We start from the raw sequence: 15,020 nt of genomic DNA, 5'->3' as shown, positions 1-15,020 counted from the left end.
ATGGGTACATGGGAAATGTTGGTAATTCATATCTATAGGAAAATAGTTAGCACATTGATTTATATCAATATGAGAGAAGTTCAAAGAGATTTAGATTTGATTGATGAAGAGGATTTGAAATGGATAATGACTATACTATAGTTACAACAAAGATGTATTTGGTATTTATGGAACTTAGATATTTTTCATCTTTGTTTCTATCAATGTCAAAAGGGGATATTGGTAGCATGAATACTAATGATATTCCTATGGGAGAGTATCCTAATATTAATAAAGCATTGGCAAGATTGTTAGCATGATTGTGTGTTATATTCATGATAGGTTTTGTCATTAATGTCAAAATACTAGTAATTCTATGAAGGATGAAAAAAGTAGTAGAAAGAGATCAAGGTCATGTAGTTCATGGATTAAAGATGGATTGATTTTCAATTAAGGACATGTTTATAAGAATTTCTACATGGATTGATTAAGTACACATGAAGAAGCCAATGACTAATTATAGATATTCAAGATTTAGTAAATATTGTGAATAGAAAAAGTTCTTGTGAAGTGGTTTTAGTAAATTGAATTGCATCTCCTAATAAGGATAGAATTAGATCAAGCACAGTTCGAGAGAGGAAGAGCACATTTAAGTAATGATGTAGTTTATTGTGATAAGGTTGAAAGTACATGTCAAAAAAAGATGTAATGACCATGAGCCAACAGTTTGTTATAGTTATGAAAGATGTAATGCAACATGTAATGTGTTATCTTAATGTGGTCCTATATTAAAATTATAATTGGGAAAGTGTCAAGGACAACTCAGTAATTAGTATTAGGACCTGGTATAAAGGAAATATATTTTCCTTGATTAAAAGTGTGTGAGTAAGAATTGTAAGTGTAATACAAGTAATGTGAATGAGAAAACTTGGATATAAGTTCCAATGAGTCTAATATTGAGATTAGAAAGCTTTTTGGTGTGGTTAAGGAACACTAGGCAAGGAAAATGTTTGGATCTAGTAGAGAGTGCTAGAGTATAACTAATCATTTGATATTATTCTGAAAGGAAAAATACTAAGGCTATTTGGATAGCGAGTTTAGCGGTCTTTCCCTAGAAGATTTTTGCACAATGGGTTCTTCTACCTTCCACAACACCTATCAAGGTTCACACAACTCCTAATAGGGTTGGAATCTCTTAATAAGGATTCAAAGTCTCCAAATAGGGACTAATGTATACTAGATGCCATTCATTGACTCCTAATTGGGTTCATCATCTTACAAGAAGTTTATATATTAGTAGATAATTTTGTCGGTACCATCCCTACCAAGGTTTTCCCTAGTTAACATGTCATATGTTCCTATGAATGAGTATCAATCTATGGTTATTACATTATCTAATAACATGTTTTAATATTAATTAAGAAGACAAGTTTTTTTTATCTAATAATGAATTGACCCCTACTTACTCCTCAATTATTCTAGTGGACTATACTCTCTAACAAAAGGAATTTGAGATGTCTGAAATAGGAGAGCTGAAATTCTTTGTTAGACTTCAAAAAACTAAAATAAAAATAAAAATAGGTATGTGCATAACTTAATATAATTGTACCAATTAGATACTAACTTTTTTTTGAGATGGAAGATTCAAAACCTATAAGTACACCTATGGTCAGTAGCTACAAAGTACCAAAGGAAGATAACTCTAAGGAGGTAACTGAAATATTGTATGGGTAATTGATAGCCAAGTTATTATATGTTCTTCATAGTAGATTGGATATAGCTCATGTAGTTAGTATAGTTTTAATAATTTCATCAAACCCAAAGTATTAGTACATGACCATAGATATGAGGATATTGAGATATCTAAAAGGAATGGATGATATTTGTTTATGGATTGAAAAAAAAAAATTTAGTCTAAATATCTATATAGATGTTGAATATGTTGGAAATATTGATGATAGAAAAATAAAAAGTGGAGGAACTTTCTATCTTGGAAAAAGATTGGTTTCATTGACTAGCAAGAAATAGAATTCTATTTCATAATCTATATTTGAGGTAGAATATGTTACCACAAAAGTTAAATCTCAATAAGTACTCTAGGTCAAGAAAATAATACAATGAATAGATGAGAAGATAATCTAACCTATATTAATTTATTATGATAATACTATTAAAAAGTAAATTCCAAAAAGATGATTGAGGGGGGGCGGTGTGTGAACCAATTATGAATTTCAAATAAATCTCACTATCATTAATTATATAACATATATGCAATAGATGAAACATCCATGGAAAGGTAAACATGTTGAGATTAGGTTGTTAAGAAGAAGAATGTTAAGGAAAGAGATTGATGGAACCTATCATTGGCACAATCATTAGTTTGTGTCTAATGTCAAACCTACTACTTGTCGGTGAGATAATTGCTTATTTGGTCTAAATGCTATCATTTTAGTTGATTGACAAAGAGGATTTGAAAAGAAAGGATAACAAGACAACCTAGAGAAAGGTTGAGTTATATGGTGTATAAAAGGAACACTAAGACCAAGTAAGACATTGATGATATAGTGTATTGTTTATCTACTTAAGTTTGTAATGAAAGGTTACTCATGCAAATAATGAAAGAAAATTATGTGAAGAAAAGTGTCTCTAAATCCTTACCAAGTGAATATTGCAAGCTGAGAAAATTTAGTTCAAGTTGAGAAGAAAATAGTATAAGACAAGTGAAAGTCAATAGGTGCTAAGAAAAGAAGAAAATTAGTGGTGACCAAGTGAAAGTTAGTATGTACCTAGTAAAGTTTAGTTGGTGCTGAGTATAAGTAAGCTTTAGTATGTGCTGACTAAACTAGTATTGGTCGAGTAAAATATGACTATAAGTGTCAAGTGATAATATATAAGTGTCGGGTGATAGTAAAAAGAGTTTGATCAAAGATTTGACAAATCTGAGCTAACACAATTAACTTCTTGAATTTTGTGAAGCATGTGGAAGATAAGCTTGATGAACTAGTGGTACATAATTCAAGGTAAACCATTTTGAGGTGAATCTAATAAGGATTTTAAAGGATGTTTCTAGAGGAAGAACAAAATAGAAAAATGGTTAGATTCAATGAATCCTATCTAACCCTAACATGGGTGATTATGATGAAGTGGAAAAAGATATACATTATCTATTTAAGGATATAACAAGCCAAAATAATGAGCAGAGAAAAGAAGAAGAGTTTGAATCTGAGAAAGATAAAAATTCAAGGGTATTGCTTCATATGGTAGCTAAGTGAATGGATTTGTGATTAGCAAAATAAGAATGGAGGCTTAAGGAATTGAGACCTTGAAGGGTAAAGAAGCTAAGGAGATGAGAGTATGTGCAGGATCATGGTGTACCAAACTATGGCCTTAAGTGGCAGTGAAAAACCAGCAAATCAGGGTTATGTCAACTTGACACATAATTTTAAAGTGGTTTTGGACTTTATATCAAAAAGTTGTAAGAAAATAATCTGTAGGAAATTGAATCTAGTTTCTAAAATACAAGGCCTTATATGGAGAAAAAATTATTTGATTGGTCAAAAGTTTGGATTTTAATGCAATGCTACAAAAATTTTAGGGCAAAAATAAAAAGTAGGTGTATGTCTGACCACCTTAATCATAATCAAATGATAATATTTTTAAATATAATTTTAGATATAAAAATTAGACTCATGCTTGGATGTGACGCATATTTTTGGCAATTTTGATTCCAAATAAATAATTAATTATGAATTCTCTACTATACTATTTTCAGAATTAAAAAACTCCCATGTCTGACCACCTTAACTAGTTCAAAAAAAATCAAAATTAAGTTTTTTTTTTTTTTTCTTATACTAGTCAAAGCATAGAATGTGATGCATCTTTTGGATTTCACAAATCTTATACGGTTTGAAAGTTATAGCTATTTTTCAACCAGTATGTCAATCAGCACTTTGTACCTAACTCCATTAGAAAATAAGTAATAATTACTTACTGAACTCATAATTTGACAAAACTTACATTTATGAAAAGCTAAGAACATTCTTAAGAAACCATTTTCATTACATCAAATTTTGGTTAAAAAAAAGTCATCAGCTACATGCTTGAAGTAAAAAAACACATAAGAACATACCAAAAACACATTTTTAGGATGTTTTAAAGATGACCATATAAGGTTGGTATTGAAAGATATAGTAGGAATTATAAAGGTATTAATTGTTTTCATTTAGTATCAGGATGGGTGGAAAGAAAGTGGGAATAGATTTTGAAATTCTTTGAGGCATTTCAAAACTACATATTTTTCAGATCGCCACTTTTTGGCACACCATGATCCTGCATATACCCATGAAAAGGATGAATGTCAAGAAGAATGGACAATTAATATGATATCTATAATCTACAAGTGAGTTGTTTCATTATTAGATTAGGGTCCTACTATTACCTTCTAGCAATTGTATCAGTTAGGATAAATCTTTTGGATTGAATTTGACCTAATAGTCATTTGTAAATCCTTTAACTGTGTGAGATTCTAATAGAATGTTCTAAAGTTATCTAATAGGGCTTACACCTAATAAGGCGATTGAAATAGTTTAACCAGGTTACATTTAACAGTGTATATTGTAACCTTTAACAAGGTTGGCCTTTAATACGACTCACTTTAGAAGAGTAAAAATTGGAAGCATGTTACTAGTGGCTTTCTAAAATTAGGTTTCCACATAAAATGCTCATGTCAAGTGTGTATTTGATTCTATTAATGTTTTGTATTTACATTTTTGCAAAGATATTTTTATCTAGGATAGTAACCTATAAAGTTTTAAGGTATTGGATAATCTAATGGATGCATGAAATGATATGGATATATGGATATGAATCTATTAATCAATGAAAAGTTTTATTTGTACATTTGAACCTTGGATAACTGATTCACCTACTCCCCTCTTCATTATTCTAAACTTTCCAACAATTGGCATCATAATTGTGTGCTTGTGAATGGAGATTTTGAAGGTACTAGAAGCTAAAGATCAAGATGTACATAAAGGTGCCCCAACTCAATAGAGACAATTTCCCTGCATGGAAAAGCTTGATGAAAATTCACCTAGGAAGACTTGGAGATTATGCTTAGTCAACTATCACTATTGAAAATGTATTTCTTGTTGGTGCTTCTACTGCTGAGGATCTAAAAATGAAGAAAGAACACAACTAGGCTATGTTAGAGATTGCATATTCTCTAAGATGCTCAAAGTTTGATGACATCAAAGGATGAGATAGATAAAGAAGATGTGGGATGCTATATAAATAATTTATTGAGGAGATAAGAATGTTTTGAGAGACAAATTTGAAAGTTTAAGAGGAAATTTAGATGAAATGAGAATGAAAGAAGGTTAGAACATCATACAATTTTGTTCATGAGACAAGGATTTATTAATACAATCAGAGGAGAAAATGGAATCATTGATGATGAGAGTATGATAAGAAAAGTGTTGAGAAACCTAGTGGCTATCTATGCTATTAAAGTCTCTACAATTCAAGAAATGAGGTGTGGCCTTGGTAGAAATCTAACACTTGAAGGTTTGGTTGGTAAACTAACTTATTTTAAACTTTCTAATTTTAATAATTGTAAATCTAAGAGTGTTGATTCTTCTTTCAAAGCTTAACTAACAGTAAAAGAGCCTAAAGATAAGAAGAAGAAAAAGGTTAAGCATGTTTTTGGTGATAGTGATATAGATGAAGATGATGTAGAAGAACTTGAAGAATTTTTGGATAGGATATTTCACAAAGGAAAATGAAAATACAAAGGTAAGTTACCTATCATATGTTTCAATTATAATGAGGTTGGTCATATTGCTATAAGGTGTCCAGAAAAGAAGAACAATAGAAGCAAAGACAAATATAGAGGTAAAATAGAAGGTAACAACAAAGACTATAAAGAAAAAGGAAAGAAAGTCTATTATATTGCTAAAGAAGAATCAAATGATGGATTTGATGACAATGATGATGAAGTTCCGTATGTTTCTATGAAGAGTCATTCAGATGAAGATTAGGAAACTGCATTAGTATTATATGCAAACAAGACTGACAGATAGATCATTGGAAGTGGGCATTCAAATCACATGACTAGAGATAGAAGTAATTTCATTGCCCTTGAATATTATAGTGAAAATAGTGTAGTATTTGGTAATGATGTACCATGTTTGATAAAATGAAAAGGATCCATTAGACTAACATATACAATCATATGTGATAATGACTACTATGTAGAAGGACTTAACTATAAATTATTATGTCACAACTAAATAGTTCTTGTTGTAAGTTGAAATTGATAATAGGAAAGAAAAGAACTATGAAAATGATGGAAAACTTATTAGAAATGGAGATCTGAATAGAGGTAATATGTTTTATCTTGACATGAATGATGCTACTTGTCTTATTATAGAATTTGATGATGTATAGTGATGGAACAAAAGGTTATGTCATGTAAATTTTGATAACGTAGTCAATATCAATAAGATGAAGAGAGTCATAGGTTTGACAAATTTGAAGAAACTTGATAATATGATTTGCAAACAATGTCAACTAGGAAAAATGACAAAATCTACTTTCAAATGATGTAGTGGAAGGAAGAAGAATCCCCAAAGGAGATATCCAAAACCCTACAAAATAACCACACAATGGAAACACAACAACAAGAAAAAAACAATGCAAGATATGATACCAAATAACAACTCTTTATTCATAAAATAACTGATAACATGAAGTATACTCAACTATAAGGACTTCCAGGTTAGGGCCAAATACAAACAAAAATTACAATATCAGTCCTAAAAGATCCTATAAGATCCAACTTATAATATCAATCCTATCTAGTCTAGATCTATAGCTAGATAAGAACACCAAGAAGAATCCACACTTGTACCCTCAGGTCTACCAAGCAATCCTCCAATTCTGAAACTGCACCTACTAGATATTAAAATTTTGCATCTAGCCTTCATCCTCTTCACCAAGATGGATGATAATAATAATGCCTAAAGACTCCACAAAACCCCCTACTTATACCCAACCAAGCCAAAAGTTAGTCTAGGTCATTACAAACTAAATTAAATCCCTTACATTAAATATATGTTGAGCCACAAATTGGCTACAACACAAATTAAATACCCATACATAAATCAAATGCCAAAGCCATCTCATAGATAACTCAACACCAATAACAACCAAGACCAATCCTAATGGAAAAGTAAACCAATTTGAGCATCAGCCAAACCATAAGCAATGTCAAACTCCTAAAGCATCTTGAGTTCCCAGAACATTTCAAGCTCTAAAGAGTATGTCAAGCTCCATAGAGTATGGTTAGCTCCTAGTGTCTATCAAGCTCCATAGAGTATGTAGAGCTCCTAGAGTATTCCAAGTTCCCAAGCCAAAATTATGTACATTAATGACCAAGCATCACTCTTTTGGTGACAGAGTCCAAATATTCAAAATAAAATCCTTCCAACATGCATGAATGCTAGCAAGACTAGGATGCTCCTACATTAGACACCCCAAGTTTGAAAAGATGTTCTCAATAGCTAGAAGAAAATCTTATGGGATTTAGAACATAAATATCAAACTAGTTCTTCACATACATATCCTCTAAGTCCTCAACTTGTACATTCTTTTCCTTGTTCTTCTTTTGCTTCTTCACATCCATCCTCGGTATGCCACAGGTCTATTTTCTAAGCTAATCTCCAACCTTCTTAGAATCTCTCAACTCAACTTGGCTACCAAATCTCAAGTTCCTCCTAACAAGATCTTCATTCTAAAAAGGAATTAGGGAAAACTTCCTCCCATATTTCTCAATAGTAAACACATTTTTTCACAACCTTGCAATCATACTAGAAAGACCAAGAACTACACGACAATTATTCGTGTCCACAATATCACACAACGCTTGATCCTTATACAACCCAATCTATAAATCAACAAGAAATTTCTCCCTCACTTCCAAGGCATGCTCACCTTGCAACTAGCCAACATTATAAGGACAAGGATGTCTCATTCTCTTCAAACCATGTTTCTAAACCATCTCTTGAGGAACAAGGTTATCAATACCACCACCATCCACAATCACCTTGCAAATTTTAACAACATACATAGAACAATTCCTAAAAAAATTAGTCCTCTAACAATAATCCACTATCCTTTGACCAACCAATACTAATCAAGCTAGTAAACTCTCTCCTTGCTCAAGTTGACTATCTTGGACTACAACCTCATTCACAACAATAGTGTATCTACCATGAGGACATTCAAAATATCTATGCCCTTCTTCACCATATCTAAAGCAATTACCTTTGAACTCACCTCCACCTATCCTCCTCTACTAGTCAATAGTTTTTGGTTCACCTTCACCACTTAGTTTAGCCTTTGTCGAGTAGTCTTGCATCTCCTTCCCTTAGGAACTACCTTGACTATTCCTCTTCAACTTATCTTCTACCTTCATATCATATTGATAAGCATCCTCAGCTAAAGAAATATTCAACATAGCAACCTTATCCTAAATATTGAATCTCAAACCATTAATGTACTGAGCTACGATTTCCTTTGATAATTCTCTATGCCCAGATCAAATAGTCAACTTGTAGAACTCCTTAGTATAATCTTTCACAGTCATATGCTTCTATTTCAGATTCTACAACCTCTTAAACAACTTGAGATCATAATCAATAAGAATGAACTTATCCTTTAACTTAGTCACCATCAACCTCCATCTAGTGATCTTCATTTCACCTTTGTCTTCTCTATCTCTCTATAGTTCTTTCCACTATAGAGTAGCATATTCTTTCAACTTAGTTTGTGCTAACCTCACTCTGAATGGATCTTCAATATCCTCAAGATCAAATTAGTCTTCCAATTCAACAATCCAATCAATCAAGTCTTCAAGATTCATAGTACCTAAGAAATTAGAAACCTCCATCTTATGCTTCAGCTTCAACTAAGGTCCAAGTCTAGCAAACTAACTAGCCCTAGGTCTCTCCACATGATCAATTCTGACCTCACCTCTAGATCCAAAAACTTTAAAGTCTTTAGGAACTTCCTCATAGACATCATCAATACCCACATGTCTAGGTATACCACCCAAAGCACCCACAATTTCAGCAATCATGACGACCTTTATCAATTCAATCTCAAATTTGAATCTGGCTTTAATCTCCACTATTTAAAATTAAAAATTTTGTTTGACCTTCTTTATGATCCTTTCTTTCACAACATCACTAAGATCATCAATTTTCTTAGTGTTCAATATTTTTGAAGGAATCTTTCAAAATTAAGAAATACTAAGCAATAGATCCACCAATTTAGAAGATTAGTTACTAGCTTTATAAGATCAACCTTCTCCAACCCAAGATTCTAGTGCAAACTACCTCAACTTTAGCAATCTGTCTACATACTCAGGAACAACATTTGTTCTAATATAACTTGATGTAGTACATGGCAAGATAATCCCCAAAGGAGATTTCTAAACCCCCAACAAATCACCACACAGTGGAAACACAACAAAAGGAAATAATAATACAAGATCTAATACTAAATCACAATGCTTTACTCATAAAATAATTGATAACATTCAATATGCCCAACTGTAACATCTTTTGGGTTAGGGTCAAATATAAACAACAATTATAATATCAATTCTACAAGATCCTATAAGATCCAACTTATAATCTCAATCCTAAGTAATCCAGATCCACAACTAGATAAGAACACCAAGAAGAATCCACACTTGTATCCTTAGGTCAACCAAGCATTCCTCTAGTTCTCAAGCTACAACTACTAGCTCTTCCAAGTTTTCATCTAGCCTTAATCCTCTTCTACAAGATGGATGATAATAATAATGCTTAAAGACTCCACAAAACTCCTTACTTATATCCAATTAAGCCATAATTTTGCCCAATTCATTACCAACTAAATTAAATCCCTTACATTAAATTTTGTTGAGCCACAAGCCAACTACAAATAAAATTAAATACCCATACATAAATTAAATGCCAAAATTCATCTCAAAGACAACTCAGAACCAATAGAAACCAAGATGAAGCCAAGTGCTAAAGAAAACCAAGCTTAGCATTAGCCAAACTATAAGCAATTTCAAGCTCCTAGAGCATACTGAGTCCCACAACATGCCAAGCTCCATATAGTATGTTGAGCTCCCAGTCTATGTCGAGCTCTGTGCAGTATGTTGAACTTGTAGTATCTACTCAGATCCATAGAATATGTCAAGCTCCCAGAGAATTTCAAGCTCCCAAAGAATTTAAGGATCCCATGCCAAAACTATGCCCAATAATGACTAAGCACCACTACTTTGGTGACCAAGTCCACATCTTCAAGCCAAAATCCCTTCAACATGAAGGATCACCAAAAAGCCTAGGATGCTCCTGCATAAAAAATTAAGATTCATACTTCTAAGGAAATTATGGAATTAGGTCATAGTGATTTATGTGAACGAGTTGATGTGCAAAGCTACAAATGTAACAAACACATTATCCTATTTGTTGATGATTACTCTAGGATGATGATAGTTATGTTTTTGAAACAAAAATGTGATTCTTTTCAAATATTTATGTATATCTAAGATCTAACATAGGTGGAGAGTTCACATCAAATGAGTTTGAGATATTTTGTAATGATAGAGGAATCAAAAGACAAACTTCTACACCTAGAACCCCTCAACAAAATGGGATTTCTGAGAGGAATAGATCTATGATAGATTGTGCTACAACATTAATGATGGAGAAAAATCTTTCTTTGAAATACTAGAGAGAAGATGTAATTACAACTGCCTATGCTCTAAACTTATTGCAAGTCAAGAAAGGTACACATTTTACACCTTTTGAGCTATGGTTTAGATACTCTCCCAATGTTAAATATTTTAGGATATTTGGAAGAAAGTGTTACATTCTTAAGGACAACAAAAATGGTAAGTTTCATGTAAAAAGTGAAGAAGTTATATTCTTAGGATATTCCACAAAAAGTAAAGCTTATAAGTGTTTGAAAACTAACACTAACAAAATTGTGGAAAATGCAAATGTAAAATTTTATGAATATATAGAGGTAGATGAAGCTAAAACTAAGAAGGAACTTAAAGAGGAAAAAACCTTTGTGTACTACTATGTAAAAATGAACGTTGATGAAGGTTTTGTGACTCAAGCTACAAGTCAACTAGAGTCAATGATTGCTATGTCAATATAATGAATGTAGAATTGCATTCTTGAATGCCAAGTTTCAATCAGGAGCCAAGTTACAGACAGAAGTAGAAACTCATTTTGATATAAGATCAATTTTCAAGAAAGACATGTGGAATATTACTGAACAAATCATTGGAGATAAAGAAGGTGGAACAATGACCAAAAAAAATTGAGAAATAAATCATGTTTACTAAGTATGCATGAACCTAGATTAGTGAAGGATGCATTAGAAAATGAAGACTAGATCCAAGCTATGAATGAAGAAATTGATCAAATTGATAAGAATAAAATATGGACATTGTGTTGAAAATGTATAGACTAAGGTGATTGAGAGTGAGGGGGATGAATTAAGAACCAATAAAACTTATACTTTAATTCACTAATTAAACCTTCCTCATATAATCTAATCTAATTGCATGCATGAAAGACTAAAAGAAATAAAGCATTCATAATATTTGACATAATATTTGGTAACTAAGAAAATATCCAAATAGAAAGTAAAACTAGGGTGGGGATGATACCCACAAGCTTTAGTAATACAATATAAAGTTAGCCTGTTAAAGCTTACAATTGATCACTTCTGATGATCTTCCCTATTAAAATCAATAAGGAATATTAGGTCCACCTTGTGAAAGGATTTACAACATAAAATGAAGTGTGAACTCAGCTAGGAGATTCAACATAAGACTGTTAAGTCCACCTTGTTCAAAGATTTGACTGATGCACCTATGAGGATGAGCTAGTAGTTGATCTCTTCTCTATAACTCAATTTTCTATATGAGATTCCTTTGATGTATAATGATCACCATGCTGTGATAGATGATACTCTTCTTTTCCTTACACTTCTTATAACCTTCTTCTAATTTGCACTCATGCTTCTTCTTACTTGTTAATTGCTCATTTTTGGATATGATAACATATGTTACATATATACCAATCTAATTAATTATCTTCTAGAGTTTGCTACAACACCAAATTCAATAATCTTCACCAAGTCATCTCACTACTAAAACTCAGGTTTTGAAGACCACTCAAGTGATGTTATGATACTTAGAAGCATAGTCAAATCAGAAATATTTAGCACTTAGTTAACATTGGTGAAGAATTTACAATGATCACTCAGGAGTAGCATGAACTTAGTTAGCATTGATGACTCAGTGAACACTAAAGAACTTGATAGACACCAGTAATGCCCCACCTAGAGATCCTTGCAACAAGGATTCAATTCAAGCCAAGATATTTTTTTATTTTAAAGTATGAGTGCACATGAAAACATCATACATAGATCACATAGATCACAACAAAAGACTTAACCACCATCTCGACAACCAAAAAATCTCCAAATGCCACTACTTGAATTTGCACACGCACACACACGCGCGCGCACATGCACACACACACACACACACACACACACACACACACACACATTAGGAAACAAAAACCCAAAATGGAAACAACACAAAGAAACTAAGATTTATCAAAGCATGGAAAATCAAGTAAAAACAAATGGTACTAGAATAACCAAAAATATATCCCCAAAAAATAGGAGAGATGCCCCTTATTTTTTGTGTGAGGACCACAAATTGACAGATGTTAGTGCAAATATGTGCATCATGCCATACAAGGAAATACCTTCCACATGAGGATGTACACCATACAGCATGAGAAAGTGCTTGGCCAAATAGCCTAGAAACCCAAAACTAGTGTCGAGTTTTGCATGAGAAAGTACCAAAGGCTATGTTAGGAAACCCAACACACCACTCAAAATCTTGCATTCTCATGCAAGAAAGCTTGATTCTGCATAAGATCCCAAGACAACAAGCTATAAAACAAAAAGGTAAAAAGCTAGGAAATGAATTTCCTCCACACTCAGGAGTACCAGATCCACATAGATCAAGGAAGGAACACTCAAGTGCATAAACTACAAGATGTCGTGAAAAAAGAAAGAGAGACATCTAATCATCTAAACCATAGTAGTAAAAGAACATACTAAAAGTAATGTTGTAGTGTACGAAAGTGCAATGTACTAAAATAAAATCATAATAATTGAATAACAAAACTAAGTATGTGGTTCCTTCCAACAATAATAGCATCATAAGACCATTGTCGTCCGTAGCTAGCCTCTGCATGTAACATTCCAAACTACCAATGAGATCATCAGTGCTATCTTATGAGGATGTCACTACTAAAATGTGCTACAATATAAGAATAAGGAAATATAATATGCTAGAAGTAAAGAGTAAGATAATCCAACATATCAACCACATCATCTATCATATGGTAAACATCATACGAGTAGGAAATCTAACATGCTAAACTAGAGCAATAGATACTCCAACACATCATCTAATCATATGCTAAATATCATAATATAGGAATGCATTAGATAAACTAACATCATCTAAACATGATATCGAAGCATTCCAATGAAAGAAAAAATCACAAGAAAGAATAATTTGGAACCCAAAGTACAAGGTAAAAACATCCAACAATAGTTGTACTGGGGCAAAAGATTGTCTATGTATACTAGTCCCCACTAGTGGTATAGGTAGCTATGCCTCTTAACCATGCAGAACCCATAGGCCCACTCCTATTGTGCTAATGAACATAATGATCCAACCACAAACACACATAAAGCACAATGTCCATGGCTAACAATTACACTAGATAGTAGGATGACTAAAACCAAGAGCATAGATAATGAATAAACTACAAGTCATGGTCAGGCACTCAATGGGATACTAAGTAGGGACTAACATCATGGACAGTTACTTGGCATTGACAAGCCCAAGCTTGGATCATGTAGATTTAACTCCCTCAATGGAAGGCTCTAGCACTGTGTTCATAAACTTAATTTTGTGCTCACACATTTTATTATCTTAAGTTTTATTACCACATGCAAATTTTATTTAGTTATCACTTAATTAAAGCTCCCTCTACCAACCTATGACATCATGATCACCAAGATGCAAGATAGAAGCCCCTCCATATGCTACCCTACCCTACCCATGCTCATCCAACATTGAGTGCCTTTAGACATGAAATTTTCCCATCCCAACCCCAACGATCATAACTTCCAAAAGTACCATGGAAGATCGAGCCTCACAAGCCACCTAATAAATGTACACACACATACTCTTGTGTGGTGCACTATCATCACAAAGATCATAACACAAGAACTAGATGAGAACACAAGAAAACTATCACTCAACTCAAAACAACTCGAGAGGATGGATTCTACATGAATCCCAAACATAGTAAAACCATACATCGTGAAATCACTCAACTGCCCTTAATCTAGAAGTATGGATTCTACACGATTCCCAATGATGCAACAAGACCAAACACCATGAACTCACTCAACCAACCTTAATTTGGGAGTATGGATTCTACATGAATCTTAGTGTCCACAAAACAATAGCAAGGGTACAAAAGAAACAATAGCACTAGGAATAAAATAACTCAATTGAACAAAAAAGTTAGGAGTATAGATGTGACATGCATCCCAATGCAAACATAAAAGTGAAACAATGGTTTGACTAACATCCAAATAGATGATCCATGTCCATGACCAAACTCATGCCAAGAAAACTAGAAAAAATTGGGTGGCATGCAAAATGAAGTAAAATTCCCAAAAACTAGAAAAATTTGAAATTAACCCCATTTGGCCTTTGGGTACAAAACCTCCAAAAGTCCAATAAAATTTGGGTTTGAACACCGAATGCAAAAATGCCTAGAAAAATAGTATGGAACCCCAAACACCCATCGCAAAAATAGGGAAAATGTTCATACCCAACCAACTAGGAGAACCAACAAGCA

This window comes from Cupressus sempervirens, chromosome 7 (genome assembly GCF_028749045.1).
Source record: "Cupressus sempervirens isolate cs-2001-9-10 chromosome 7, ASM2874904v1, whole genome shotgun sequence".
Lineage (NCBI taxonomy): Eukaryota > Viridiplantae > Streptophyta > Pinopsida > Cupressales > Cupressaceae > Cupressus > Cupressus sempervirens.
Note: the sequence above shows the minus strand (reverse complement) of the source record.